Genomic DNA, 14,844 nt, shown 5'->3' on the forward strand with positions numbered 1-14,844 from the left:
AGATTGCAATGAATATATGAAAAAAACGTATACCATTTTTTATTCCTATTATTGTGAAGGTAAGTTTAACTAAGTCTCAATATGCAGAATGACGAGGTCTGCAAGAAGCTACAAAGTTGAAACATGTTTCTAAAAACACTCTGTTTATACGTATGTAGTTTTCAAATCTGACCATAATCAGATAGCATGTGACCTGCAAAAAAAGAGATTTGAGGGGTTCATAATATTTCCGAATTGTACCTATTGAAGGACCGCAATCATTTCAATCATTCTTCTTTGAACATCTTTGGAGACAAAACTCTGTGCTTACCTTCTATCATTCGCAAGGAATTTTGAAACCGGAAATATGTCACTTTTTGTAACATAGTTATTGCGCAAGACACTCTTTCATATTTACAAAGAGAGGAAAAGTCACTCTGTGCACTTTTTATACTCCATGTATATACAACCTCATCATACACACCACTTTGCATTGAAAGGGTGTTCTATAAGTTTTGTTGTGCATGATTGCGCTGAATACTCATAGAACAAGACACATGTCTAGATTTATCAGAAATCATGAATCTCGATATGTGTGTGAATGGTGCACCATTCTAAAATTGGTGTAGGAAAGCACAACAAAGAGAATTGTTTTAATTTCTTCACATTTTTATATCTTCAATGCATGCTAAAATGTTCAGCATACATTGAAGGAGAAAAATGCCTTTTCTGATTGTTTTTGTGCAGGAAGGTGTGTCTTCCTGCACAAACATAAACAGCACATGACACAGATATCCTTGCACTATGGTGCAAGGGTGCCTGTGTCACCACATGGCTGCAGTTTAAGCAGCCATGCAGAGAAATGCAGGGAGAAACTAGCAAATGTGACTTTCTTGCCGGCGGCAGATCAGATTGATCGACTGCTCACCATAGCACAAAGTCGCATTGCACTTAGTGCAGAGTATTTTTAAATATTGAAATTGAGGATGGATGTCAAAGGTTTGGGCTGATGGATGCACTCTTGATGTGCTCGGCTTCGATGAGGTGGAAGGCACAGGAGCAGGAGTGTTTCTCATCCGTCGGCACTCTTGTCGTGCAAGATTGTTTGGATGAAGGGTCCTCATGTGCTTCATCATACTTGCCGTGCCGCACGAGTATTTCTCGTTAGGATCCCCTCACGACAGGACTCTTTTGCAAATCTTGCACGTGACCAAGGTGGCATTGGTCTTATTCTGCCCCTCGGGAAAAGTAAAAAATTTCCACACCACTGAAGAAAAACGTTCTTTGGTGGTGCCTCCTCCAAAAATTCATCCTCAGAACTACGAGGAGATGCAGGTGATGCCTGCTGCCCTGAAGCCATTTTTGGTTGAAAAAAGTTAGAGCTAAGTGTAAACTTAGTCTAAAAAATCTTCTTCTCTCCAAAGAGATGGTCCTCCAAAGAAGTTCAAAGAAGAATGATTGAAATGGGTGGGGTCTTTCAATAGTTAGAAGAGGAAGTGTAATGAACCAATCAAACCTCTTTTTTTGCAGGTCACATGGGATCCGCGCACCCTGCGCGTACGCATCACGCACCCAGCGCGCATCCGCGAAATTGAATTAAAAAGAATTATAGGATTAGATGTAAAAATATATTAGTTTTAAGACTAGTTTAGAGTTTGTCTTCAATTAATATTCACATGAAATACATATATATGTTTTTTTAAATGTTAAATATTTCGCGGGATCCGCGCACCTACCACGTCATAGACGCAGATGACGCATCGCGGAAGGGCGTAAATGTCGTGTTACGTACATCGAACGTGTCGCGTATAGGCTGGGAGTTGCGTACCGGTCGCGTTGCAATCGCGCACTAAACACATACCCAACGCTTACCATACGCGGATGCTACCGCGTAGGGATCGAGAACAGTGCGCTTAGGGTGCGCGGATCCAAAAACATTGAAAAAATATATATAATATAAAGTTTTGAACATATAGTTAAAAATATATGTTTGAAAAACCCATTAAGTTCAAATAATATTTTTTAATTTTTAAAAGAATTAATTGAAAGAATAAGTTTAAAAAATGGTGATAAAAAAGTATTTAAAAAAAACGTAATTAATGAAATTGACACACTGAATTTGAAAAATATACAAATCCAATCAAAATCATTAAACATGATATCTTTGAAATTCACTGAAAAAACCATAGGTTTCATGCACGTTATAGTTAAGAATTGGCATATAAAAAACCTTTGAAATTCACTGAAAAAACCAAAGGTTTCAGGAGAGTTATAGTTAGGAGTTGGCATTCAAAAAACCTTAGAAATTCACTGAAAAAACCATAGGTTTCAGGGGTGTTATAGTTAGCTGAACATTTCCCTCGTACAAAACCCTAGAAATTCCCCTGTTATAGTTAGTTCAGCTAACTATAACTCGCGCCCCCGCAATGCACTGCTGATGACGTCACATATTACATCACTCATGACATGGTCAGTGACATCACTGATGACATCACTGATGACATCTCAAATGACATCACTGATGACATAACTGATAACGTCATCCATGTGATAAATTACTGCATCTTCTCACACCCTAATTTGACCGTTGATACACCAACTCAAAATTTCAGATGTCCATTCTGAAAACCATAGATACTCCAATACCAATAACTACATACCCACTTATTAACTCTTAGGTCTACATACACCTCCACTCACTTACCTGTACAGTCACTCATACTTACAGTCACTCTGTACAAGACTATCATATGCATTTATACACCTACATAGACACTCACACACCACCAATCATCAATAGAGGTACTCTCACACCTAGTCAGTCATGCAAATAATTAATCACACTCCCATTTACTCACCTATGCAGTTATACACACTCAAGTTCACTTACTCATAAAAATACTACCACATTCTTACGCTCTTATACAATCATTGATACAAGCACACACTCATCCATACAGCCACTCTCACAATCACACACTCTCACATATACCCACTTATATACTCTTACACGCATATATACTGCCTTTCACATATGTAGTTAGTCACAAATGGACCACTGAGATATACATTCAATCCCTAACACACCCATACATACACTCACTCAACCATACAGTTCATCACAGATGCACTCTTAAAACCATGCACCCATAGAATCATCCAGTCACACATCTATGCACAGAGCCACACACACCCTACCCACACAAACACTCAGGCACCCATACAGATACTCAGACAACCAATCATTAACCCATATAGACACTCGTATAGCTATTCACAAAACCATGCAGCCACTTATACACCAACAGACAGACACATACAGACATTCACACAGTTTAGTCACTAGGCTGCAGTAAGATACATTTAATGACTCACTTATAGAGTCAGTTACGCACCTAGAAAATCTTCCATTCACACACTTGTACACCCACTCATTCTTCCACAGGCCTTTCACTATAAATATATAAAACATATTTAAACTTTACAGAAACACACAGTCACTGGATGACATCATCAGTGATGTCATTTGAGATGTCATCAGTGATGTCATCAGTGATGTCACTGACCATGTCATGAGTGATGTAATATGTGACGTCATCAGCAGTGCATTGCGGGGGTGCGAGTTATAGTTAGCTGAACTAACTATAACAGGGGAATATCTAGGGTTTTGTACGTGGGAAATGTCCAGCTAACTATAACACTATATCTGTATATATATATATACAGATATAGTCACTGAAAAAAACAATGGTTACGTGGACAATATAGTTAGGTTCAGATTTAACACGCACAAAACCATCGAAATTCAGCAATTATAATTACCTGAGCTAACTAAATCATATGACCCAGCAATGTACTGCTTATGACCTAGCATATTACATCCATATTACATCCCTCATGACATAGACAGTGACACCACTGATGACATCACTTGTGAGATCTAAAATGACATCATTGATTACATCACTGATGACATCCTCCAGTGATTGTAAGTGTTTTGCAAATGTTTATGAGGCTTAAAGATATATACTAAGCTACTGCATAAGGTAAATTGCTATTCTTTCTGTACTACTAATGAGTGACACTATTTCTAACATATGTAATCTGAATGGCTCTTCGACTGTCTATATCAGTGTCCGTGTGGGGGTCTGGGTGGCTGTATGGGTGTGTAAGTGGCTGTATGGATGTATCAGTGGGCGTGTGAGCATGTGAGTGGCTGTATAAGTCTGTCAGTGAGTATGTTTGTGGCTGTATGGGTCTGTGAATGGGTTTGTGAATAGTTGTATGGGTGTGTGAGTGGTTGTACATTTCTGTGAGAGGGTGTGTGAGTGGTGTTGTGGGTGTATGAGTGGGTGTTTGAGTTGTTGTGCAGGTGTGTGACTGGGTATGCGAGTGGTTGTAATGATCTTTGAGTGGGTATGTGAGTTGTTGTATGGGTGTGTGAGTGGGTATGTGAGGGGTTGCATGGGTATGTGAGTAGGTGTGTTTGTGGTTGTGTGGGCATATGAGTGGATGTGTGAGTGGTTCTGTGGATGATGTCATCAGTGATGTCATCAGCACTGTCATTTGAGATGTCATTATTTATGTCACTGACCATGTCATAAGTGATGTAATATGTGAGGTCATAAGCAGTGCATTACAGGCATGTAAGTAATAGTTAGCTCAAGCAACTATAACTGCTGAATTTCTATGGTTTTGTGCATGTCAAATCTAAGCCTGACTATAACGTCCCTGTAACCCTTAGTTTTTTCTGTGAATTTCTGAGGTTTTATTTAATTCTATTTCTTAACTATAACGTCCCTGTAAATTCAGTTTTTTCATGAATTTCTAAGGTTGTTTAATACTATTTCTAATTATAATGTTCCTGTAACCTTTGTGTTTTTCCGTTAATTTCTATGGTTTTTAATGTTATTTCCTAACTGTAACCTGTAACCTTTGAGAGTGGGTGTGTGAGTGACTGTATACATCGGTAAGTGGGTGTATGGGTCTGTGAGTGAATGTGTGAGTGGCTGTATGGGTCTATTAGTGGTTGTTTGAGTTGTTGTAAAAGTCTGTGCATGGGTGTGTGAGTAGCTGTATGAATCTGTGAGTAGGTGTGTGTGAGTGGCTGTATGGGTCTGTGACTGGTTGTGTGAGTGGCTATATTGGCATGCAAGTGGGTGTGTAAGTGTACAGGTATTTGAGTGGGTGTGTGAGAAGTGTTCAGTGTGTGAGACTTTTGTGGATCAGTGAGTGGATGTGTGAGTGGCTGTATGAGTCTGTGAGTGGCTGTATAAGTAGCTGTGTGGGTGAGTTTTTAAGTGCCTCCATGGATCTGTGAGTGGGTGTGTACCTAGCTGTATGGGTCTGTAAGTGGGTGTGTGAGTGGCTGTATGGGTATGTGAGTAGGTGTGCGAGTGCCTGTATGGGTCTTTGAATGGGTGTGCGAGAGAGTATGTGAGCGTTTGAGTGGCTGCATGGGTATGTGAGAGGCTATGTGAGTGGTTTTGTGAGTGTGTGAGAGGGTGTGTGTGTGAGTCACTATATGGGTGTGTGAGAGGTCTGTGAGTCTGTGAGTAGAAGTGATAGTGGCTGAATAGGTGTGTGAGTGGGTGTCTGAGTGGCTGTGTGTGTATTTGGGTGTGTCAGTAACTGTGCAAGTGACTGGACCAGAGAACCTCACCTGCCCCATTGTCCAATAAAAATTCACAGTTTTGCACAAAATGTCTACCCAACTGGAGTGCTTTCAACTAGCTAATTAGTAAGTGCTAACTCATTGGATCAATCAATCAATCAATCATTTGTAAAGCGCACTACTCACCCGTGAGGGTCTCAAGGCGCTGGGGGGGAGGGGCGCTGCTATTGCTCGAAGAGCCAGGTCTTGAGAAGTCTCCTGAAGGTTAGCAGGTCCTGGGTCTGCCACAGGTGGATGGGGAGGGTGTTCCAGGTCTTGGCGGCGAGGTGGGAGAATGATCTGCCACCGGAGGTCGTTCTTCGGATGCGGGGGATGGTGGAGAGGGCAAGGTCGGTGGAGCTGAGCTGGCGGTTCGTGGTGTAGAAGGTGGGTCGTCTGTTGAGGTATTTGGGTCTGGTGTTGTGGAGTGCCTTGTGAGTGTAGGTGAGGAACTTGAAGGTGATTCTCTTGTTGACAGGAAGCCAGTGCAGGTCTCTCAGGTGGGGTGTGATGTGGCTGTGGCGGGGGATGTTGAGGATGAGGCGTGCAGAGGAATTCTGTATTCGTTGTAGTTGTTTCAGGAGTTTGGTTGATGCTCCTGCATAGAGGGCGTTGCCATAGTCCAGCCTGCTGCTGACGAGGGTCTGGGTGACTGTCCTTCTGGTTTCGGTAGGGATCCATCTGTAGACTTTGCGGAGCATGCAGAGAGTGTTGAAGCAGGAGGATGAGACGGCGTTTACTTGCTTGGCCATGGAGAGTGAGGATGAACCCCAGGTTGCATGCGTGGTCGGTGGGCATCGGTGCCGTGCCCAAAGTGGTCGGCCACCAGGAGTCATCCCAGGTGGAGGGGTGGAGCCGAGGATGAGGACCTCCGTCTTGTCTGAGTTCAGTTTCAGTCAGCTGTTCTTCATCCATTCGGCGACGGCCTTCATTTCTGCGTAGAGGTTGGTTTTGGCGGTGGAGGGGTCCTTGGTGAGGAGGAGGATCAGCTGGGTGTCCTCGACGTAGGAGATGATGTTGAGGTCGTGTGATCGGGCTATGTGAGTGGGTCTGACAGAGAGCCAGAGTGGATGGTGTTCATGATTTTGGTGGTGTCGCCGTCATTCATGTGGGTCCAGGCGAGCAGGGGGTTGATGCAGAAGGTCGATGGTGAGTCTGAGGTGTTGGTGGCTGTCGGTGGGGGTGGTTGTTGAAGCTGTCGTGGATGTCTGCAATCTTGCGATGGAAGTAGGTGGCTAAGGAGTCGCACAGGACTTGTGATGGTGGGATGTCGTTGGGGTTGGAGCTGTGGTTGGAGAGTTCCTTCACGATGTTGAAGAGCTCTTTACTGTTGTGTGCATTGTTGTCGAGGTGGTTGTTGGAGGGAGGACCACCGGGGAGTCGGGTAGACTAGTCCGGCACACCTTCCTACCGCACAGTTATAGCCGAGCGCCGCTGAGAAGCCCCCTTCGGGGAGGTCCTTCTCCTATAATCGTACTAGGCCCAGTAACACCACCACACAGGACTCAATATCAGTTGCTTGATTTAGTTCTTTATCAGAAGTAGCACGTTTCAATATTTACAGTGGGATCGAGGGATCCAGTAAGAGTCTCAATGTCCGTTAGAGGGATAGGGTAGCGGGACAGTCTTAGTACCAACCAGGTACGGGAGGGCTCTGCGCCAGACCTTGAGTGCTGGTCTCGGAGCGACTCAGACGTGGGGAGCCGCGACGGCGTCTGCAAGGCTCGGGTGGTAGTTCCGCTTGGGTCGAGCCGCGACACAGTCAGCAGGGCTCCGGTGGTAGGTCCGCTTCGGTCGAGCCGCGATGAGGTCAGCTGGGCTCTGATAAGGAGGTTCAACAAGGTCAGGCCGCGACAGCGTCAGCAGGGCCCCAAAGGTTCGTGAAGGTCTTCAAGCACGGGGGAGCCGCGACGTCGTCAGCAGGGCTCAGAGTGTGGGTTCAGGATGAGTCTTCTTCCGTAGGGTCAGCCGCGATCCGATCAGCAGGGCTCTTGACTCCGGGATACAACTGTTGTCCTGTTGTAGGGTTGCCCCAGATATAGGACTGGAGCCCTTTGATGTCCGGACCCTTGCGCCCGGAGGGGGCGGAGAGGCAGGGTAGGGAGCGGCCAGACGCCCAGCAGGAGAGGCGCCAGGCCCCAGAGAGCTGTGAGGTGATCGCACCTAGGTGTGGAAGGACGGTTGGGGGTCCCATCGATACTGCCCTCCGCCGGGAGTGGGAAGGGTTCACGTGGTATCCCCCGGGCCAGGGGTTGGCACCTCGATGTCGGGCCTCGCTGGGACAGAGGCCGGGTGAAGCGGGGGTCACGCAGGTGGTCACGTGGAGTGACGTATAATCCAAAATGGAGGAGCCCCGAGGTGCATGGGACCGCGTGCGGCTTAGCGAGGGGGAACAGGACCACGCCACGAGGCCGGCTCCCACATGCGTCCCCCCCAGCTGAAGGCAGGGAGAGTCACCCATCTCCTTGGGGGTTCTCCTCGCCGAGGCGGAAGAATCGGGACAGGCCGCCAGCATTGGCGTGGACGTTGCCGGGCTGGTGTTCCACAGTGAAGTCCATCCCTTGCAGCGAGATGGACCAACGCAACAGCTTGGGGTTCTCGCCCCGCATTTGCATGAGCCACCGCAAGGGCCGGTGGTCAGTTTGGACCCTGAAGTGGGTGGCGAAAAGGTAGGGCCGGAGCTTCTTGAGAGCCCATACCACGGCGAAGGCCTCCCGCTCGATGGTGCTCCACCTCTGTTCTCGCGGCAGCAGTCGGCGGCTGATAAAGGCCACAGGCCGGTCGAGGCCCTTGGCGTCCATCTGGGAGAGGACTGCCCCGACTCCGTACTCCGAGGCATCGGTCTGGACTACAAATTCCTTGCTGTAGTCAGGGGCCTGTAGCACAGGGGCAGCGCACATGGCCGCCTTGAGGGTCTCAAAAGCGGTCTGACAGCGGGGCGTCCAGTGCACCGTCTTGGGCTGTTTCTTGGAAGTGAGCTCCGTAAGGGGCCCCACAATGCTGCCATAATCCTTGATGAATCGTCGGTAGTAGCCTGTGAGGCCTAGGAAGGCCCGGACAGCGGTCTGGGTTGCGGGGGGCTCCCACGCCTGGATGGCGTCGACCTTTAACTGGAGGGGCGCCACCTGGCCACTCCCCACCTGGTGGCCCAGATAGGTCACAGATCCTTGACCGATCTGGCATTTACTGGCCTTAACAGTGAGCCCGGCTCTTTGGAGAGCGGTCAGGACTTCCCCGAGGTGTCCTAGGTGCGCGGCCCAGTGATCGCTGAAGACTGCAATGTCATCGAGGTAGGCCGCGCTGAAGGCTTCTAGTCCGGCCAGGACCTTGTTCACTAGCCTCTGAAAGGTCGCTGGGGCGTTCTTCATCCCGAAGGGCATTACCCGAAAGTGGTAGTGCCCATCAGGGGTGGAAAAGGCGGATCGTTCCTGGGCGCCGGGAGTGAGCTTGATCTGCCAGTACCCAGCGGTGAGGTGGAAGGTGCTCAGGTAGCGGGCGGCCCCCAAGCGATCGATCAGCTCGTCTGCTCGTGGCAAGGGGTGGGCATCGGTCTTAGTGACTGCGTTCAGGCCCCGGTAGTCGACACAAAATCTGAGTTCTGGGGCAGTGCCGGGGGCGGCGGCCTTCGGCACCAAGACTACCGGGCTGGCCCACGGGCTGTCGGAAGGCTCGATGACTCTGAGAGCGAGCATCTTGGCGACCTCGGTCTGTATGCAGGCTCGGACTCGGTCAGGTACTCTGTAGGCGCGGTGTCGCACAGGGGGGCTATCCCCAGTGTCCACGTCGTGGACGCACCAGGGGGTCACCCCGGGCGTGAGGGAGAAGAGGGCAGCAAAGGGTCGCAGCAGCTTCTGGCAGTCATGGCGCTGTTCTGGTTTCAGGGTGGCGGAGAGGCGGACGCCCTCCAAGGAGCCGTCTTGGCCCGAGGACCCCAGGAGGTCTGGTAGGGGCTCGGAGTCACTTTCGCCCCCATCGTCGTCAGCCAGCAGCAGGCTCAGTTCAGTTCGGGCAAAGTGGGGCTTGAGCCGGTTGGCGTGCAGGACCCGGAGGGGGTTCCTCGGGGACTCCATGTCGACCAGGTACGTGACGGGGCACTTCCTCTCAACTACCTTGAAGGGCCCGGTCCACTTGTCCTGCAGGGCGCAGGGGTCCACGGGTGACATGACCCAGACTTGCTGGCCCGGCTCGAACTCGATGGCGGAGGCATTTTCGTCATACCAGCGTTTCATGTCCTCTTGGCTGGCTTCGAGGTTGGCTTCTGCCAGGGCCCGGAACTTCCGAGTCTGGTTCCGCAGGGTCAGAAGGTACCGGTAGACGTCGGGAGGGGCATCTTGGACTTGCGCCTCCCAGCCCTCTTTGACCAGGCTGAGGGGCCCTCGGACGGGGTGCCCATACAATAGTTCGAAGGGGCTGAAGCCCAGGGATTTCTGTGGTACCTCCCGATAGGCGAACAGGAGGCAGGGTAGCAGGACATCCCATCTCCTCCTCAGGGGCTCTTCCAGGCCATTGATCATCCCCTTCAGGGTCCTGTTGAACCGCTCGACCAGTCCGTTCCCCTGGGGGTGGTAAGGGGTGGTGAATTTATAGGTGACCCCACATTGTTGCCAGAGGGATCTCATGTACTTTGAAATAAAGTTCGTACCCCTGTCGCTCACCACTTCTCGGGGGAACCCCACCCTGGAGAAGATGCCCATCAGGGCCCGGCCCACCACTGGAGCTGTCACAGTGCGGAGTGGGATGGCCTCGGGGTATCGGGTGGCGTGGTCGACTAGTACCAGGATGAAGCAGTGCCCCAGGGCGGTTCGGGGTCGAGGGGCCCCACGATGTCGATCCCCACTCGTTCGAACGGGGTGTTGACGGTTGGGAATGGTTGCAGGGGGGCTTTCACTCGACCCCCAGTCTTCCCGCTAGCTTGGCAGGTCGGGCAGGACCGGCAGTGATGGTCCACGTCTCTTCTCATTCGGGGCCAATAGAAATTGGTCACTAGGCGGCTGTAGGTCTTGTCCTGCCCGAGGTGTCCGGCGAGGGGCACGTCATGTGCCAGGTTCAGGAGGAACTCTCGAAATCGGAGGGGGACCACCAACACCCGGCCGGTCCCTAGTTGGGCGACTTTCTGCTCACTGTACAATAAGTCATTGTCCCAATAGACCCAGTGGGTTCCCGTGGGGTCCCCCGCAGCCTGGGCGGCCGCTTGCTGTCGGGCCCCCTCGAGGGACGGGCAGGCCTTCTGCTCTTGCTGGAATTGTTCGCGGGTGGGGCCCCCGTCGTGGCGCCACTGGGCCAACTCGGGGACCTCGCTGACGGAGGCGGCCTCGTCGGGAGAAGGTTCGGCTGGCCCGGCCTCCTCGTCAGGTTCCTCCGTGCCGGAGGGGGGTAATAGTCCGGGGCCCGTCGGCTTGTCGGGGGCCGTGGCAGCGGCTGGTTGGGCGGTCATGGACCGGGTGGTGGCGCAGGCCCACTCGGGCAGTCCTAGCATCCCCAGATGCTCTCGGCGTTCCACCTGGGCCCAGGGGGAGCTCTCTAGGTCATTCCCCAGGAGGCAGTCTACTGGGGCGTCGTCGCGGACAGTTACTTTTAGGGTGCCGGACACTCCTCCCCACTCGAAGGGGATCCTGGCCATCCGGCACATGCTCTCGGTGTTGTCCGCGGTCCGGACAGGGCATAGGACATGCGGCACGATTTGTTCGGGGGTCACTAGGTGGCAGCGGACAGCGGTCACACTGGCCCCAGTGTCCCGGAGGGCCTCGGCCCGTCGCCCGTTGATGGTGACCCACTGTTGGTACTTCTGGGTGTTGCTTGGGATGGCAGCTCGGGGCACCATTTCTCGGGAGCCCAGGCATACAAGCGACATGGCAGCTGGTTCCCACTCGGGGGACCCGTCGTCGTGGTTCTCCTCCTCGTCTTCTCCCTCCCCCAGGGCTGCGGCGGCTATTTGCCGGGGAGGGGGCCCAGCGGTCCCGTTCCGTCGGTTCACGGGGCAGGCCGGGTCGCTCGCATAGTGGCCGGTCTGCTGGCAGCCGAAGCAGGTCACTGTTGGTCGTGGTCCAGGCCGTGCGATAGGGGCCCCCCTTCGGCCCAAGGTCGGGGACGTGTGGTTGTTGGCTTGGCCTCGTGGCGGGCTTCTGGGCGGCCCGGCCAGGAATTCTCGACTGCGGTGGGACCCCCCTCCTCCGCCTCGCTGGCGGGGGGGTCCCGTGGTACTCCGTTGGTAGTCCCCCACTGGGTTCCGGGGGACCCGGGTGTTGACCCATTGGTCTGCTTCGGCGGCGAGCTTCCGGGGCTCGGTCAGTTTACTGTCCAGGAGGTGTTGCCTTAGTTCAACAAAGCAGTTGTTGGCGAGGTGCTCCCAGACAATGAGGTCGAACAGTTCATTGTATGAGGTGACCTTGCTTCCTTTTATCCATCCTTCTAATGCTCGGCTGAAGAAGTCCACGTATTCGACGCACGTGGTACCGGGGAGCTTATTGCAGTCCCGGAAGCGCTGCCGGTACATCTCGGCTGATAGTCCGTAGCGTGTGAGTAGGGCTTCTTTCATGTGGTCGTATGATGTCATCACCGCGTCGGGGAGTTGCAGCAGGGTATCCCGGCCCTCGCTGAGGAACCTCCCCCATAGGCCGGCACCCCAATCATTCCGGGGTACCCGATGGGAGGTCATGGCTACTTCGTATGCTCGGAACCATTGCTGGATGTCGTCATTTTTATAGTACTCCTTGACGACATCCTTGGGGATGTGAACCTTTGGCTCGGTCAGTGGCAGAGCGTCCCGGGCTCCGGGGGTGCTGGTCTCCCCTGTTTTAGATTTTAGTTCAAGTTCCTTGAGGCTCCTCTCGTGCTCGAGGGTTAGCCGTCTCTCCTCTAGTTCCCGATGCCGCTTCTTTTCCTCGATTTCCTCTTGCAGCCGTAGTTGTTCCAAGGCTATTTTCTTCTCCGCCAGTAGGAGCTCACCGTCCAGCCGGAGTCGGGCGAGGTCCATTTCGTGTGTCCGGACCCTCTCCCGTTCTCGCATTTCTTCGTGGGAAAGGCTGGTTTCTGGGACGGTTCGCCCCCCGTCTGTCGGGGTAGGGGTCGGCAGGTTTCCGTCCCGGGCCGAGGTCCCTTCGGCTCGGGGCGGAGTGGTCTCGGGTTCTGTCCAGGCTTTCAGGGCTTTCTGCATTTCTTCCTTGGTGCCCAACCCTGTGGTTGGGATCCCTTTGTCCTTGCAGAATTGTTTCAGTTGTTTGTGGGTGTATTCTTCCAACCTTTCCGGCTGGAAGGTTGCGGCCACGGTTGCCTCTTGGCCTTCCATGGTTCCCTTTTCTTTTTCTGTCTGGTTAGGTAGTGGCTGCGTTACTCGCCTGTACGATTGCGTCTGGCTCGGATCCCGTCGCTGGCCACCAAATGTAGGAGGGAGGACCACCGGGGAGTCGGGTAGACTAGTCCGGCACACCTTCCTACCGCACAGTTATAGCCGAGCGCCGCTGAGAAGCCCCCTTCGGGGAGGTCCTTCTCCTATAATCGTACTAGGCCCAGTAACACCACCACACAGGACTCAATATCAGTTGCTTGATTTAGTTCTTTATCAGAAGTAGCACGTTTCAATATTTACAGTGGGATCGAGGGATCCAGTAAGAGTCTCAATGTCCGTTAGAGGGATAGGGTAGCGGGACAGTCTTAGTACCAACCAGGTACGGGAGGGCTCTGCGCCAGACCTTGAGTGCTGGTCTCGGAGCGACTCGGACGTGGGGAGCCGCGACGGCGTCTGCAAGGCTCGGGTGGTAGTTCCGCTTGGGTCGAGCCGCGACACAGTCAGCAGGGCTCCGGTGGTAGGTCCGCTTCGGTCGAGCCGCGACGAGGTCAGCTGGGCTCTGATAAGGAGGTTCAACAAGGTCAGGCCGCGACAGCGTCAGCAGGGCCCCAAAGGTTCGTGAAGGTCTTCAAGCACGGGGGAGCCGCGACGTCGTCAGCAGGGCTCAGAGTGTGGGTTCAGGATGAGTCTTCTTCCGTAGGGTCAGCCGCGATCCGATCAGCAGGGCTCTTGACTCCGGGATACAACTGTTGTCCTGTTGTCGGGTTGCCCCAGATATAGGACTGGAGCCCTTTGATGTCCGGACCCTTGCGCCCGGAGGGGGCGGAGAGGCCGGGTAGGGAGCGGCCAGACGCCCAGCAGGAGAGGCGCCAGGCCCCAGAGAGCTGTGAGGTGATCGCACCTAGGTGTGGAAGGACGGTTGGGGGTCCCATCGATACTGCCCTCTGCCGGGAGTGGGAAGGGTTCACGTGGTATCCCCCGGGCCAGGGGTTGGCGCCTCGATGTCGGGCCTCGCTGGGACAGAGGCCGGGTGAAGCGGGGTCACGCAGGTGGTCACGTGGAGTGACGTATAATCCAAAATGGAGGAGCCCCGAGGTGCATGGGACCGCGTGCGGCTTAGCGAGGGGGAACAGGACCACGCCACGAGGCCGGCTCCCACAGTGGTCCTTGAAGGAGGCCCTTTTGACAGTTCGGATGAGGTGATGGTGTCTGCGGATGGCGCTCTTGTGGGCTGCATGGCTGTCCGGTGTCTGTTCGTGGTGCCATTTCTTCTCGAGCTTTCGGCAGGTCTGCTTGGAGGCTGGAGTTCGGCGGTGAACCAGCTGGCTTTTCTGTCGGTGCATCTGTTGGAGGGTTTTTTGATCGGGGCGAGAGTGTTGATGCAGTTGTCGATCCATTGTCTGAGGTTGCGGGCGGCAGTGTCGGTGTTGGTGGGGTCGGTAGGTGGGCTTCGGGCGAGGGTGGTGTTTAAGTGGTATTCGGTGACTTTGCTCCAGCTGTGGCAGGGGGTCTGTTGAGTGCGGTGGTGCGTGGTGGGTTTCTGGAAAGTGAAGTAGATGCAGCAATGGTCGGTCCAGTCGAGATTGGTGGTGTGGCTGAAGGTGATGTGGGTGCTTGCGGAGAAGATGGGGTCGAGTCTGTGACCGGCGGAGTGGGTGGGCGTTGTAACGAGCTGTCTGAGTCCGAGGTTGGTGAGGTTGCTAATCAGGGTGGTGGAGTTGGTGTCGTCATTGTTCTCGAGGTGGAAGTTCAGGTCTCCGAGGAGGATGTAGTCTGTGGAGGCGAGGGCGTGTGTGCTGACGAAGTCGGCGATGGAGTCGCTGAACTGAGGCCAGGGTCTGGGGGGTCTGTAGATGAGAGTGCCTCTGAGGGTGGTGTTGGGGTTGATGTGGATCTGGAAGTGCAGGTGTTCGGTGGTGCTGAGGGT

This window comes from Triturus cristatus, chromosome 9 (assembly GCF_964204655.1).
Source record: "Triturus cristatus chromosome 9, aTriCri1.1, whole genome shotgun sequence".
Classification (NCBI taxonomy): domain Eukaryota; kingdom Metazoa; phylum Chordata; class Amphibia; order Caudata; family Salamandridae; genus Triturus; species Triturus cristatus.